This window comes from Thamnophis elegans, chromosome 16, assembly GCF_009769535.1.
Source record: "Thamnophis elegans isolate rThaEle1 chromosome 16, rThaEle1.pri, whole genome shotgun sequence".
Lineage (NCBI taxonomy): Eukaryota > Metazoa > Chordata > Lepidosauria > Squamata > Colubridae > Thamnophis > Thamnophis elegans.
Window position 1 is genome coordinate 33,219,981 of NC_045556.1, and position 17,264 is coordinate 33,237,244.

The window sequence follows — 17,264 nt, forward strand, 5'->3', positions numbered from 1 at the left end:
GTTGATTCAGCCTTCCTTCCTTCCGAGGTCGGTGAAATGAGGACCCAGATTGTTGAGAGCAATATCCTGATTCTATAAATTGCTTAGAGGGGGCTGTAATAGCACTGTGAAACGGTATATAAGTCTTCCGAATCCATTTCTATTAATACATTATATAACCTTTTTATATGCATTTGATCCCTAATTTGTTTTAGTAAATTATCCTCATTTTGCGTAAAACCAGTTTTTTTTATCTTTTTTCCATCTGGCCTGTAGCTGTCCATACTGAAACCATGTTTGAATTACCTTTTCTTCTTTTAGTACATTCAAGGGTTTTAGCTGTAAAACACCTCTTTCTATAGTGAGAAGCTGTCTGTATGTAGTTACATCCTGTTTTTGTACTATACTTATGTTCTCCATTGCATGTCTGGGAATTGCCCACATAGGTATCTTATCGTTTAGTTTATGTTGATATTTTTTCCAGACACGCAGTACAGCATTCCTTAAAATATGACTTTTGAAATGCTTATCCACCTTCTTGTCATATAACAGATAAGCATGCCAACCCTATACCAAATCATGCCCTTCGATGTTAAGCATTCTATCATCTGATGAGTTAACCCAATCACTGATTAATGATAAAACTACTACTTCATAATGTAATTTTAGATTTGGCAATTTCAAACCTCCTCTCTCACGTACGTCTTGCATTATTTTAAGTTTTATTCTCGGCTTCTTCCCTGCCCAAACAAATTTGTTAATACCCTTCTGCCATTCTAGCAAATTTACATATTTTTAAAGTATTGGTATCATTTGAAAAAAAAATAGATATATAAGTGTTAAGTGCTATTGCTATCTTATCAATAGGTTCCTTCCCTTTACAATATAAGAATCTAGGGTGAGTCAGACCCAGATCAAATGACGTTTTGGGACGCTGAAGGTTTTGTCTTCCCAGCTGCCACTCCTCTTAAGATTTCTTAAGATAGCTTTCTTCAGAGCCAGATTTAACATTCTTCCTTCAGCACTCCTCCAGGGCAGGTATAAGAGAACACCTATAGCAGAATGGGTTTGTATATGTGGTAAAGGAGAAGTGGAAGATAATTCGCATGTTCTATTACACTGCGAGCTATACAGAGCTTGTAGGTCTGCACATATTCTCCCCTTATTAGAGAGATTGCCAGGCAGGGCAGACAATTTTTATCTAGGCTTTCTCCTCCAGGACACTAACCCGGTTACCACGTATGCAGTGGCAAAGTTCGGTGCTGCTTCAATGTCCATAAGAAAAAAATTGGCTACAGTATAGTACAGTGGTAGGTTTCAAACAATTTTGGAACCTACTCTGTGGGTGTGGCCTCCTTTGTGGGAGTGGCTTGCTGGCCATGTGACCTGGTGGGAGTGGCTTGCCAGCCATGTGTTTTCTTTCTTTCTCTCTCTCTCTCTCTCTCCCTCCCTCCCTCCCTCCTTCCTTTTGTCTCTCTGTCCCTTTTTTCTTTTTTTCTTTCATCTCTCTCTCACTCTTTTTCTTTCTTTTTTTATTTATTTATTTCTTCCTTTCTTTCTCTTTCTCTCTCTCTCTCTGTGCCAGTCTGTCTGTCTCTGTGTGCGTGTGTTTGTGTGTGTGGCAGTGGTGAGTTTCAAAAACTTTTGGAACCTCTTCTGTAGGTGTGGCCTGCTTTCCAGGTCCACTGGTGGAACCTCTTCTAACCGGTTCGGTAGATTTGACGAACCGGTTCTACCGAATAGGAACGAACTGGTAGGAACCCACCTCTGGTATAGTACCATCTTGTACTAATTATCTGGACATACCTTTAACAATCTTTGGACCATAACGTTATTATCCACTTTTAATATAAATACTTTTAATTATATTTTAATGTTAGTATTTTTAATATAGTGTAAAAACAAATGCTGATCTTTGACCGTAATAAAGATCTTACTATCATTACTACTACCATTACCTCTTAAGATTTGTACAGTGGTCCTTTAAGGAAAGCTTTTAAAAGCTTAGCTATGCCAGGCGGATCTTGGCCAGGATTATTTATACACTTGCTGGATGGTTAAAGGATTTCAGGTGCTTTGCATTTCCCTAGCAATCTGCAAAATCCTAAAAAAGGAATACTTTCCTCCTTAGGTTTCTTTTGTTTGTTTGCGATGTGTTGCTAATCCTTCTTGCCCGCTGCCTTAAGCGGTTTGCAATTAGGCAGCCTTACAAATGGAATAAGTGAGCAAAATAAAAGAAGCATAGGAACCAGGAGCGATCGGGATACAAAGCTTGATAAATTAATGAAGTATTCCAAGCCTTATACAAGAGCATAAATAAAATTATCAGCTTTCATGGATCAGAAATGGTGGGAAACAACTCTGGTTCTCGCCAGCTGGCAATCCAGGGCTGTTGATGGTTGAGGAGAGTTGCATTTTGATATATTTCTAAGAAGCAGCAGATCAAAACTAATCTAGGACAAAACCAACTGAGAAATAGGGAGAAATTTCCTGACAATTAATCAGTGGAACAGCTTGCCACCAGAAGTTTTGGGTGCTTTATCACTGGAGATTTCCAAGAAGAAATTGGACAGAATTTCTCTGAAATGATATAAGGGTTTCCTGCTTGAGCATTGGGTTAGACTAGAAGACCTCTGAGGTTCCTTCCAACTCAGTTACTCTGTATTCCAATATTTGAGAGGCTGCCACAAATAAGAGTTGGGGGGGGGAGTTCAACCTATTTTCCAAAGCACCAGAAAAGAAACAATGGATGGAAACTAATCAAGGAGGGAACCAACCTAGAAATAGGGAGAAATTTCCTGGCAGGGAGAACGATTAATCAGTGGAACGGCTTCCCTCCAGATGCTTTCGGTGCTCCATCATTGGAGGTTTTCAAGAAGAGATTGGACAACCATTGGTCTGAAATGGTCTAGGATCTCCTGCTTGAGCAGGGGGTTTGACTAGAAGACCTACGAAGTCCCTTCCATGTCTATTCTGATTGATTGTTTCAGTACAATGGCTTGCCTTCAAAAGCTGTGGGTGTTCCATCATTGGAGGTTTTCAGAAAGAGATTGGGCGACCGTTGGTCTGAAATGGTCTAGGATCTCCTGCTTGAGCAACGGGTTGGATAAAGAAGACCTCCAAGGTCCCTTCCAACTCTGTCATTCTTTTATTATTATTATTTTTTATTTTCAAAACAAACATACAAATCCTCCTTCTTTACATACTGTAGAAAGTGTATCAGTTGGTTACAAAAGGCTTTTGTGCATCTCTTCCACTGTCATCAAGTAATAATTCATATTAACTCTAATATCTTAACTCAGATGTTTATACATATTACCATCATCATACCTCCACTTTTATTTGACTATGGTTGTTTAAACGTCCTTCATCATAAAATATACCAAAATTTAATACATAACCACATACTGGCATTTCATTTACTTATTTATAAAATCCTCCATTAACACGAAATCCTTATATCCTGTTCTAGCTAAACATCCATAATATTTAATAACAAAACTTTTTAATCCTCCTTTCCAAATCACTGCTTACAATTTACAGCCATACTCTGTCATTCTGTTGCATCCATCAGGTTGATTTCAAACACTTTCCCAAACTGGGTATAAGATAAAGCTGAACAAGCTACACTTAGGTACGAAAAACCAAAAGGACATATACAAACTGGGCGAGACCAGGCTTAATAGCAGGGACTATGAGAGGGATCTTGGAGCCTTAGTGGACAACCAGCTACATATGAGCCAGCAGTGTGCGGCGGCAGCCAAAAAAGCCAGTGCAATCCTAAGTAGCATTAACAGAGGGATACAATCAAGATCAAGGGAGGCACTAACACCACTCTATAAAGCCTTAGTAAGACCATACCTAGAGTACTGCATCCTGTTTTGGCCACCACACTATAAAAAAGATGTTGAGACTCTTGAAAGAGTGCAGAGAAGAGCAACCAGGATGATGAGGGGACTGGAGGCTCAAACATATGAAGAATGGTTGCAGGAACTGGGCATGGCTACTCTAGACAAGGACCAGCATATCAGTGTCCCAATATTTGAAAGGCTGCCACAGAGAGGAACGGGTCAAGCTATTTTCCAAAACACCTGAAGGCCAGACAAGGAATAATGGATGGAAACTGACCAAGGAGAGATTCAGCCTAGAAACAAGGAGGAACTTTCTGACAGTGAGAGCAATCAACCCAATGGAACAGAAGTTGCCTTCGGAAGTTGTGGGAGCTTCATCCCTGGAAGCTTTCAAGAAGAGACTGGAGAGCCATCTGCCAGAAATGGTCTCCTGCTTGGGTGGGGGGTTGGACTAGATGACCTACAAGGTCCCTTCCAGCTCCATTCTGATTGATTGATTGATTGATTGATTCAACCTAGAACTAAGAAGGAATTTCCTGACCGTGAGCACAATCAACCCATGGAACTGAAGTTGCCTTCAGAAGTTGTGGGAGCTTCATCCCTGGAAACTTTCAAGAAGAGACTGGACTGCCATCAGTCAGAAATGGAATAGGGTTTCCTGCTTGGGCAGGGGGTTGGATTAGATGACCTCAAAGGTCCCTTCCAGCTTCATTCTGATTGATTGATTGATTGATTGATTCAACCTAGAACTAAGGAGGAATTTCCTGACAGCGTGAACAATCAAGCAACAGAACAGAAGTTGCCTTCAGAAGTTGTGGAAGCTTCATCCCTGGAAGCTTTCAAGAAGAGACTGGACTGCCATCTGTCAGAAATGGTTTAGGGCAGTGTTTCTCAACCTTGTCAACTTGAAGATGTCTGGACTTCAAGTCGCAGAATTCCCCCAGCGCTGGCTGGGGAATTCTGCGACTTGAAGTCCAGACATCTTCAAGTTGACAAGGTTGAGAAACACTGGTTTAGGGTCTCCTGCTTGAGGGGGTGGGTGGGGGGGTTGAACTAGATGACCTACAGTGCCCCTTCCAACTCTCTTAAACTTGTTAAGCCTGCTTGAACCATGCTTTATGATGGTTCAACTTCCTTTCTCCAACCAACACTGGGTGGGTTTGTGGATGGAACAAAGCAGGTTTTTTTCCTTCCTTAGGAATGTGATTGTCTGTGCGGCGCAGATCGATATTCATTACACAACCGGATCAATGTCGGAGCCGTAGGGAAGCTTCACAGGGTTCACTGGACTAAATCGCTTGTTTTGCTAAAAGGGGGCACCTTTTGGTTCTGCGTGGCAGGAAGAATAAGCGCTTCAGCTCAACAAGCCCAGAAAACATTCTGCGCTTCGTGGCTATCGATTTATTTGCAGAATAAAGAAAATATTAGCAGGGTGGACTGATCCTAAGGAGGTAGAGATCCGAAGAGTAGGAACTCCACACACACAAAAAGAAAAGTGTGTCAGTTCTGACACCTGGAATGAATAGGGAAAGAGGTGACCTAAATAACAGGTTTGCAATTACCCCAAAAATATATGCATTGTTCATCCGTTTCGGTGTTTGAGCAAGGTTTTTGGCAAGGAAATGGTAGCAGTATGTTCCAATATCTCAGCGGCTGCCACAAAGAAGAGGGAGTCGAGCTATTCTCCAAAGCACCCAAATGCACCCTAAGCAGGGGGTTGGACTAGAAGACCTCCAAGGTCCCTTCTAACTCTGTCATTCTATTATTATCAAAAGGAGAAGAAAAATGATTAGGAGGTTTTGCTGTCTACAATAACTCTGGGGCATTTTAGCTTGGAGCAAAATAATGGAAACCAAGATATATAAGGATATATGGACCAATGCACTGTATGGTTGGGACATTTCAGTTTGGGAAATGAAATGTTTGCAAGAAAAACCAAGCTTAGAGAGCACCAAGGACCTCACAGCCATCCTCCTCCTCCTCCTCCTCTTCTTCCTTCTTCTTCTTCTTCTTCTTCTTCTTCTTCTTCTTCTTCTTCTTCTTCTTCTTCTTCTTCTTCTTCTTCTTCCTCTTCCTCCTCCTCCTCCTCCTCCTCCTCCTCCTCCTTCCTCCTCCCCCTCCTCCTCCTCTTCCCTGCAAACCCCACTTCCTTCTAACATAGATGATCTTACTTAGTTTACTATTGAAATGTATGCAAGAAAATCACCAACCTCAGACCCCTCACCAAAGACCCCTCATTTCATCCCTGACCTACAGATATTCTTTATTGGTACCATTCTCACCTTCAGATGCCCCCCCACCCCTGTAGAGCAGGACCCCAGAGAATTGGAGGCCAGTGCTGACAGTCAGTTCCTCCTTCCTTCCTTCCTTCCTTCCTTCCATCCATCCATCCATCCATCCATCCATCCATCCATCCATCCATCCTTCTTCCATTCACACACACATGGTTAAGGTAAAGGTTCCCCTCGCACATCTGTGCTAGTCGTTCTTGACTCTAGGGGGACGGTGCTCATCTCTGTTTCAAAGCCGAAGAGCCAGCGCTGTCCGAAGACATCTCCGTGGTCATGTGGCTGGCATGACTCAACGCTGAAGGCGCACGGAAGGCTGTTCCCTTTCCACCAAAGGGGGGTCCCTATTTTTCCACTTGCATTTTTTAACATGCTTACGAGCTGCTAAGTTGGCAGAAGCTGGGACAAGTCACGGAGCTCACTCTGTTACGCGGCGCTAGGGATTCGAGCCGCGTTCTTTTTTGACACACACACACACACATGCATAAATACATGCATACATGCACTCTTTTGCAACCTTCTGATAATTTTGAAACCCCGAGAGCCCTCCATTCCCGTGAAAACGAGCAACCCATTCATAATTTGCTCGCAGTCTTAACAATAAACCGGTCACCACCCTGGTTCGGAGTTGACTATTAGTCCTCTTAATGTGGAGATGCTGTTTGACATCTGTGGGGAAAGGTGGTTAATGTCACAGCACTTTATTCTACCAAATGCAGCAATGCATCACCGAGCCCGCTAATAAAACCGCCAGCCGTATGCTGTCAGCCTAACTCCGGAGGATGAAAAGCGATCTGGGGCTGGGGGGGGGCACCGTGTTTATGTGCAGGGACAATTTCCCCGAAATGTGTCTTGTTCTTTTTTTTTTTAATCATGTCCCAGATCCAATCCTTTTTCATCTGTCTGCCTCCCTTCCCCCCCCCCCGCCTTTTTTTTTTTTTTTTTAAAAAGCCACCAACATCAACAGCCATTTGCTCACAGGGTAGCCGAGCTGACACATAATTAAAACAAGAAATCAATGGACTAATGAAATCCATCTGGCTGTTAGCCCTTTTTTTTATTTATCTTGTTCCTGGCGGCTCAGCCAGGTGATGAGAATTTCCTAGCAAGAAGGATGGCCCTGTGGTTTTGGGCAGAGGGACGGGCCTAGAGGATTTCTGGATGAGCATTCAGAATTCTACCAGGAGTAAAAACCAGGGCACCTATTGCTGTCAATAGGACCATGCAAACACGTGACTGATTTCTCTAAACAATTTGATGGGCAGGACCTTCTATGTAGGCTCAAGACATCGTAGCTCCCTAAATCTGGGATTTATTGGGGTTAAGAAAACGAGAAACGACTGATGTCCTTTAACAGGTTCAGTGGTTGAAGGCAGATCTGTAGCTGTGACTCAGATTTATTCAAATGCGCCAGCCCAAAAAAATCAGACAGTTTTTTTCCCACTGTTCAATCGTTGGGTACTTGGAGCTCTCTGAACTGGGTGGTTTTCTTGCAGACGTTTCATGACCCAACTAGGTAACATCATCAGCGCTAGAAGGGAGTGGGGTTTGTGGAGAGGGGAGGAAGAGAAAGAGGACTGTGGGGTCCTTTGTGCTCTCTTGAGCTTGGTGGTTTTCTTGCAGATGTTTCATTACCCAACTAGAGAACCTCATCAGTGTGAGAAAGGAATGGGATTTGTTAAAGGAGGAGGAGAGTGAGTGCAAAGAGGAGGAGGAGGAGGAGGAGGAGAAGGAGGAGAAGGAGGAGAAGGAGGAGAAGGAGGATGACAACGACGACGACTGTGAGGTCCATGGTGCTCTCTCAGCTTAGTGGTTTTCTTGCAGGCGTTTCATGACCCAACTAAGTAACATTATCAGTGTTAGATGGGAGTGGGGTTTGTGAAGAGGAGGGGGAGGAGGAGGACTGTGTGGTCCTTGGTGCTCTCAGAGCTTCGTGGTTTTCTTGCAGACATTTCTTAACCCAAATAGGTAACAGCATCAGTGCTAGAAGGGAGGGGAGTTTGGGGAGGGGAGGAGGAAGAAGAGAACTATGGGGTGGAGTGTTCTTGGTGGGTCTCTATTATATAATGATAAGATACCCATTCTCTTCTAGAACTGTTGATGTCATCTAGTTGGGTAATGAAACATCTGTTAAAAAAAATCCCACCAAGTTCAGAGAGCACCAAGGACCCCACAGTTCAACCCAGAACTACAAATATTGTTTTCTATCAGTTTGTTTTAGTTGCGAAGTCAATTCCGACCCATCGCGACCCCATGGACCACGTTCCTCCAGGCCTTTTTGTCCTCTCCCATCCTCTGGAGTCCATTTAAGCTCATGCCAGCTGCTTCAGTGACACCATCCAGCCACCTCCTTCTCTGCCATCCCCTTCTTCTTCTTTTGCCCTCCACCGTTCCCAGCATGAGGCTCTTCTCCAGGGAGTCTTTCCTTCTCATTAGGTGGCCAAAGTCTTTGAGTTTCCTCTTCAGGATCTGGCCTTCTAAAGAGCAGTTTCTATCGCTTGTACATCATTGTGCAACATTTGGAAGAAACCAGTTTATTTATCCCTGCTCAAGAGAACACACAGCCCTGACACAGAAGTGGTTATCTTTGACCCACCTAACATCTAAAAGCTCTCCATCCTGACAAACACCGTATTTAGATACTCCAGCAGAGAGAAATGAAACTTTATCTACAATAAAATGCGGACAATTGAATTTCCTGCCCCTTCGATTTAAAAAACAAAAAAGACTTCAAACTAACCAGGTGTGACTTCAATGGCTGATTATAAATCGGAGCCCTGTTGGTATCCTTCCTCTAATTTAGATATTCATCTCTAATTGTCACTTTACTTTTCTAAGGACAAAACTTTGGCTGCCTTTTATTTTGCTGGCGGTGCAGTTTGTCGTTCAAGAACAGCCTGGCACTGACTGTAACTGCAGATGGAGGGATTTTTCTGGTCAATCGGAGGGTGATTTTATTTTATTTTTGAATCGTGGCATATTTGAAAATGATAATGCTTTGTGGCACGAAGCTTTTAGAGCCAGCCAAATAAAACAATAAATGATACAGGCAATATAATATAATAACAGAGTTGGAAGGGACCTTGGAGGTCTTCTAGTCCAACCCCCTGCTTAGGCAGGAAACCCTACACCCCTTCAGACAAATGGTGATCCGACATCTTCTTAAAAACCTACAGTGTTGGAGCATTCACAACTTCTGGAGGCAAGTCATTCCACTGATTAATTGTTCTCACTGTCAGGAAATTTCTCCTTAGTTTTAAGTTGCTTCTCTCCTTGATTAGTTTCCACCCATTGCTTCTTGTCCTGCCCTCAGGTGCTTTCAAGAAGAGCTTGACTCCCTCTTCTTTGTGGCAGCCCCTGATATATTGGAAGACTGCTATCATGTCTCCCCTGGTCCTTCTTTTCATTAAACTAGACATACCCAGTTCCTGCAACTGTTCTTCATATATTTTAGCTTCCAGTCCCTTCATCATCTTTGTTGCTCTTCTCTGCACTCTTTCTAGAGTCTCAACATCTTTTTTACATCGTGGCAACCAAAACTGAATGCCGTATTCCAAGTGTGGCCTTACCAAGGCAATATAAAGTGATATTAACACTTCATGTGATCTTGATTCTATCCCTCTGTTTTTGCAGCCTAGAACTATGTTGGCTTTTTTGGCAGCTGCTGCACACAGCTGGCTCCTATTTAAATGGTTGTCCACTAGGACTCCAAGATCCCCTCTCACAGGTTAATTATCCCAACTCTTCTATTGGTAAACTGAGATACAGATTGACAGAATTGTAAGGGACCTTATAGGTCATCTAGTCCAACCCCCTGCTCAAGCAGGAGACCCTCCACCATTTCTGACAGATGGCAGTCCAGTCTCTTCTTGAGAGCCTCCAGGGATGAAGCTCCCACAACTTCTGAAGGCAACTTCTGTTCCATGCGTTGATTGCTCTCACTGTCAGAAAAAAATTCTCCTTGTTTCTAGGTTGAATCAACTCATCAGTCAGAATAGAGTTGGAAGAGACCCTGTAGATCATCTAGTCCAACCCCCTGCCCAAGCAGACCTTACGCCATTTCTGACCGATGGCTCTCCAGTCTCTTCTTGAAAGCTTCCAGGGATGAAGCTCCCACAACTTCGGAAGGCCACTTCTGTTTTGTGGGTTGATTGTTCTGTCAGAAAATTTCTCTTTCATTTCCAAGTTGAATCTCTCCTTACAGAGAGATTCAACTTCTTCCAACAGTTCCAGTTGCCACCAAAATTTCCCAGGGCTTGCAAATAAGGCAGCATGGTGTGTTGGTTGTTTTTTTGAGATTCACACTTCCTTAACACTTTAATATTGGAGCTGTGAATGTTGTTACCTTTTAATTAAATGGCCTATTTTCTCATGCTTAACTTCACCTTTTGATATAAACGTTGTCTTCGACATCCTCCCCCAGGCTCTCAAGGGATCCAAGAAGCTGAACCTGACTGTCCACTCGGTGGGTCGCATTCCCGGTGGCTACAGAACCAACCACATCTACACCTGGGTGGATCCCCAAGGCCGAAGTGTTTCTCCCCCGCTCGGCCTGATCCAGCACCAGAGCAGCTCTTTGTGCAAGGCAAACGAGAAAAGGAGCCACCTTCAACTTCTGCAGGAAGGGGATGAGAAAAAGGTGAGGACTAGCAGCTCTGTTTTCTTATTGCCATTCTCAGGGATGATTAGGGATGTGTGAACTGACACCCCGCCCCCAAAACCAGCTCCTAATTGCAAACGGATTCAGAACATGGTTTAATTGGGGCATCTAGGAAATGGACTCCGCTGTACACAAGAAGCTGTTGAATCCTACCAATTTTGGGGAGGGAGAGGTTGGCATCTTCTCACATTTGATACAGAGGTCACCAGTTGCGTTGGATATTTGAAATGGATTTGAATCAGAAATGGTGTGTTCCATTTGTCCAAAGGAAATAGGGACCATTTTTGTTCTAGAGCAGCTCCGTATTCTGTTGTCATGCCTTGAGTTTGCGTCTTCTCTCTCTCTCTCTGGAAGGGTGCAAGGACGGACTCATTAATGGTTTATTTTGAGTCCCTGCCTGTTCTGATCTAGGCTTCCCGAGAGCATGAAACAAACTCCTTCTCTCTTTTATTAATTGACTGTGAATTCTGCTCATTCCCATCCAGCAAAGTCTTTCAAGGGAGGATTTACAGTCACAGACCTTCTCTGGCTTGGAGAGCTGCCAGGCCGATATCTGCAGAACTTGGCAAGGAGCCTCGGAGAGTCACCAACCAATGAAGTGAACTAATTGTCTCCTGCAAACTCCATTCCCCTTTTGCTCCTCTTTTATTTCCTCTGGGAGGGGCCTTTCATTGTCCATCTTAATCCCAAGTCGACCCCTGTTCTTTAACTGCTCCCTTCGTCTGGCAACTCTGTGCATGCGCACACTGGGAGCAGGCTCCAGCTGTTCTTCTGCCTCACTGATGTCTGACTCTGAAGGCAGTTGATAACTGGCATAGGGCTCTGCCCCCCTCTCTACCTCCAACACAGAGCCCTCATCAGAGAGCCTTCCCCAGACTCCAGGACTGGCCCATGTTCCTCCCCAACCTCCTCACTGTCCGAATCTGCTGCCAGTTCTGCTGGTCCCTGGTGGGCCACAACACCTCCCCCTATTTGAGTAGGCTCCCCAGACCTCAATTTCACCTGAGAAGGTTGCTCAGGATTGACATTAAAGGTTCTTCTCTGTCCTTTATCGCAAGCGTAAAATGAAGAAGGAAAATAACCCCGCACACATTCAAGTGACAGCTCTCATTCCCAGAATTAGAAACGGACATTGCAATTGTCTAGGTTAAAAATGTGAGGTTTATTCTTAGCCAGGCAGATTACCAAGCATTTTTCCCCCTTACAAAGAAGTCTCTTTCTTTCTTTTTATCCTTTGGGAAAAAAAATAATAACTTTGCGAATGTTTTTCTAGGTAATGGCCACAGTACTTCACTTCTTAACCCCAGAACTAGCTAGCTAGCATTAAAAAAATTGTGAGCCTAGTTCTGCCATAAATAGGTTTCTTAACCTTCTGTTGGTTCCTGTCTTGCCTTCTTTTAAAAGAACATCTAATTTAATATTAGTGCAGTCACTGGCTGAGTTCAATTCCATCTATTTCACCGTCTCATTCGCTAAAGTAAAGATTGCATCTCTCCCATCGCCTGTTATCAATTTATTATAACTGAGTTGGAAGGGACCTTGGAGGTTTTCTAGTCCAACCCCCAGGAGACTCTATATCATTCCAGACAATCTTTTCTTAAAAACCTCCAGGGATGAAGTGCCCACAACTTCTGGTGGCAATCTTATTTCCAGGTTGAATTTCTCTCCTTGGGCATTTCCCATCCATTGTTCCTTGTTTGGCCTTCAGATGCTCTGGGAAATAGCTTAGTCCAACCCCCTACTTAGGCAGGAAACCCTACACTACTTCTGACAAATGGTTGTTCAACATCTTCTTAAAAATGTCCAGTGTTGGTGCATTCACAATATCTGGAGGCAAGTTGTTCCATCGGTTAATTGTTCTCACTGTCAGGAAATTTCTCTTTAGTTCTAAGTTGCTTCTCTCCTTGATTAGTTTCCATCCATTGCTTCTTGTTCTACCCCCAGGTGCTTTGGAGAATAGCTTGATTCCTTCTTCTTTGGGGCAGCCCCTGAGATATTGGAAGGCTGCTGTCCTGTCTCCCCTGGTCCTTCTCTTCACTAGACTAGCCATTCCTAGTTCTTGTAACTGTTCCTCATATTTTTTTAGCCTCCAGGTTAAAATCACCTTTGTTGCTCTTCTCTGTACTCTTTCTAGAGTCTCAATATCCTTTACAGATTAACAGGGACCTTGTAGGCCATGTAGTCCAACCCCCCCCCCCACTTTCGATCAGAAATGTCGGCAGTTCGGCGGTTCGAATCCCTAGTGCCACGTAGCGGAGGGAGCTCCTGTGACTTTCTCCCAGCTTCTGCCAACCTAGCAGTTTGAAAGCATGTAAAAAAATGCAAGTAGAAAAATAGGAACCACCTTTGGTGGGAAGGAAACAGCGTTCCGTGTGACTTCGCCGTTGAGTCATACCGGCCACATGACCACGGAGATGCCTTTGGACAGCGCTGGCTCTTCGGCTTTGAAACGGAGATGAGCACCGCCCCCTAGAGTCGGGAACGACTAGCACATATGTGCAAGGGAAACCTTTGCCTTTAGCTTAAGATGGTCAAAGATAACGTTACACCCGATTAATGTTTGTTTAAAAAAAAAAAAACACCTATGAATGGCCTTAGGAGAGCTGGGGTTTATACTTTATAGGTCATGCAAATAAGTAAACGTCGACTTTCTTTTTTAAAGTTTGGGATGCTGGATCCAAATTCCTTTGAAAAGGATTTGGATGTCCAAAGGGAGCTTTGCTCACACTTTAAAATCACATCTCCCCTTTTCCGTCTCAGACAATCCAAGATTATTACGCACCAATTTTCCACTGTGAAAGCAAGCACTTATCAATGGTTTTGCTGAAGGTGGATTGGTCTATCACTCTGAGTCAACGTTTCCTCAATGCCCATAAGACTTTGTCCTTCCATTCACTGTATTCTCATCCCTGTTCCAAGAAGTCCAATAGGATTTTCCAGTCCTGCTTGGCAAAAGAGGAGCTCCCATCTGCAGCATGACTGATCAGTCATAAAAATGTTTATGGGAGCTGACATTTTTTTCCAAGCACATTTATCAATCGGTGATGGACAGCAGTGGATTTTTATTTTTATAAGCCTTCGCATTTGTTTGGATCCAGGAATGATGTTATAAATAGACGAGAAAACCGTGACCAGGGGGGGGCCTTTTACCAGGTTCGCCTGGTACGTCAGTTGCGCCCCTTCCTGGATCGGGATGCTCTGTGCACAGTCACTCATGCCCTCGTCCTTTCTCGCCTGGACTACTGTAACGCTCTCTACATGGGGCTGCCCTTGAAGAGAACCCGGAGGCTTCAACTGATCCAGAATGCGGCTGCGCGGGTTATCATGGGGGCACTTAGGTGCTCCCATGTTACACCCCTTTTTGGCGGCCTGCACTGGTTGCCGGTTGTCTTCTGGGTGCGATTCAAGGTACTAATTATGACTTTTAAAGCGCTCCATGGCTTAGGCTCAGGATACCTGCGAGACCACCTACTGCCACCGGTAGCCTCCCACCATCCAGTGCGATCCCACAGAGTTGGCCTCCTCAGGGTGCCGTCGGCCAGACAGTATCGGCTATCAACCCCCAGGGGGAGAGCCTTCTCTGTGGGAGCGCCTTCCCTCTGGAAATGAGCTCCCCCCGGAGCTTCGTATAATCCCCGACCTCCGGTCCTTCTGACGCGCCCTAAAAAGTTGGCTTTTCCAGCAAGCCAGCCTGGCCTGAACAAAATAAATTATTGATCATTGTTAATTTTAATTCGATTAAAAAAAATGTTATTGTCAATTCTAATTAGGTTTGTTTGTTTGTTTCTATTTAATTTGTTTTTAACTTTTGTATTATGTGTTTCTTTTAATGTTGTACGCCGCCCTGAGCCCTTGGGAGAAGGGCGGCATATAAATCTAATAAACCTAACCTAAACCTAAACCTTAAGATGTATAACCGCCCAAGTCAGCATCTGTCTTTAATCAGGCTAACGGAGTTGGAAGGGACCTTGGAGGCCTTCTAGTCCAACCCCCTGCTCAAGCAGGAGACTCTGTACCATCTCAGCCAAATGGTTCTTCTTAAAAACCTCCAGTGGTGGAGCATTCACAACCTCTGGACACAAGTCATTCCATTTTTTTCAAACTGTCAGGAAATTTCTCCTTAATTCCAGGTTGCTTCTCCCCTGGGTTAATTTCCATCCATTGCTTCTTGTCCTGACCTCAGGTGCTTTGGAGAATAGGCTGACACCCCCCCCTCTTTCTTTGGGGCAGCCCCTCAAATATTGGAAGACTTTTATCATGTCACCCCCTAGTCCTTCTTTTCATTAAACTGAACATATCCAATTCCTGCAACCGTTCTTCATATTTTTTTCAGTTTTAGAGAATAGGCTGACCCCTACTCTTCTTTGTGGCAGCCCCTCAAATATTGGAAGCCTGCTATCCTGTCACCCCTAGAATAGAATGGCAGAGTTGGGAGGGACTTTTGAGGTCTTGTAGTCCAACCCCATGTTCAGGCAGGAAACCCTACACCCCTTCAGACAGATGGCTGTCCTGCCTTTTCTTAAAGGGCCTCCAATGTTGCAGCACTCACAACTGCTGGAGTTAATTGTTCTGACTGTCAGGAAATTTCTTGTTAGTTCTAGGTTGCTTCCCTCCTGGATTAGTTTCCATCCATTGCTTCTTCTCCTGCCATCTGGTGCTTTGGAAAATAGGTCGACCCCCTGGTCTTTATAGGAGCCCCTCAAATATTGGAAGACTGCTGTCATATCTCCCCTAGTTCTTCTCTTCATTAAACTGGACATACCCAATTCCTGCAACTGTCCTTAGTGTTTGTTGTTGTTAGTTGTAAAGTCGTGTCCGACCCATCACAACCCAATGGACAATGTTCCTCCTGGCCTTGCTGTCCTCTACCATCCTCTGGAGTCCATTTAAGCTCATGCCGACTGCTTCGGTGACTCCATCCAGCCACCTCCTTCTCTGCCGTCCCCTTCTTCTTCTTCTGCCCTCCATGGTTCCCAGAATTCAGCTCTTCTCCAGGGAGTCCTTCCTTCTCATTAGGTGGCCAAAGTACTTGAGTTTCCTCTTCAGGATCTGGCCTTCTAGAGAGCAGCCAGGGTTGATCTCCTCTAGGACTGACCGGTTGGATGGCCTTGCCGTCCAGGGGACTCAATGCAGGAGTCTTCTCCAGCACCAGAGTTCAAAGGCCTCCATTCTTTGGCGCTCAGCCTTCCTTATGGTCCAACCTTCACAGCCATCCATTGCAACTGGGAAAACCACAGCCTTGACTAGATGCATTTTTGTTGGCAGGGTGATGTCTCTGCTTTTTAGGATGCCGTCTAGATTTGCCATAGATTAGAACTTAGCCTTAGTAAAAGTAAAACAAATCTGAACTGAACGATCATTCAGGAATCTGTTTAAAGAGAGGGCAGGCTGTATGCCCAAGGGATGAACCACCATTGATTAGGGCTGGATGGGAGTTGAGTTTGAAATAGGTTCCTCTGAAATCAACTCGATAATGAATTTAGCTCACATTACCCACAAAGCAGAGCGATGTACTATTGCCAGGGAAAGACACAAAAAGCTCTATTTGCTAGCCTCCAATAAAGGCCATTTGCATAATTATGCAAAACTAGATGTATACAGTTCCATCAGCCCTCAGAGCAGGAGAGGGAGATAAAAAGCCATTAGAAAAGGGGGAAAGTTGCCTTTTTACCCTCCCTCCTTTCCTTTATTGCCGAGACTCAGCAAGAGCATTTAACGGCAAAAAAGCTTGTGTTTGTTGCCTTCCAAATCAAAAGATTGTGTGTGTTCGTGAGGGTGGGGAGAAAGAGAGTGGGGGAAGAGAGGGAGAGAGAGAGGGACACAAAGCGAGAGAGAAAGGGTGAGGGGAGAAAGGGATAGAAAGTGATAGAGAGGGACAAAGAGAGGGACAGAGAGAGGAAAGAGAGAGGGACATAGGGACGGAAAGAGAAGGGGAGAGAGAGGGACACAAAGAGAGAGAAGAATAGAGAGAGAGGAGAGAGAGGAGAGAGAGGGGGACAGAGGGACAGAAAGAGAGGGCCAGAGAGAGGGATAGAAAGTGAACGAGAGGGGGAGGGAGAGAAAGAGAGGGAGAAAGGGGGACAGAGAAAGAGAGAGAAAGAGGTGGAGAGAGGGACAGAAAGAGAGCGAGAGAGGAGAGAGGGACAGAAAGAGAGAGGGGAGAGAGGAGGAGAGAGAGAGGCAGAAAGAGAGAGTACAGAGAGGGGGGAGAGAAGGACAGAAAGAGAGAGGGGACAGATAGAGTGGGGAGAGAGGGACAGAAAGAGAGAAAAGTACAGACGGGGGGAGAGGGGGACAGAAAGAGAGGGGAGGGGGAGAGGGGGACAGAAAGAGAGGGGAGAGGGAGAGAGAGGGGTACAGAGAGGGGAAAGAGAGGGGGACAGAAAGAGAGAGGAGTACAGAGAGAGGGACAGAGAGAGAGGGGAAAGAGAGGGGGGAGAGAGGGACAGAAAGAGAGAGGAGTACAGAGAGAGGGACAGAGAGAGA

General features: G+C 44.7%; 1 protein-coding gene across 1 annotated transcript in view; it reads left to right on the forward strand.

Annotated features, from left to right (window-relative positions):
• Positions 1-17,264, forward strand: part of WHRN (whirlin) — a 95,367-nt gene that overhangs the window by 25,311 nt on the left and 52,792 nt on the right. The window contains exon 2 of the mRNA XM_032233292.1: positions 10,542-10,757. The gene's annotated coding sequence lies outside the window, so the exon portion shown is untranslated. The remainder of the gene's footprint in view (positions 1-10,541; positions 10,758-17,264) is intronic.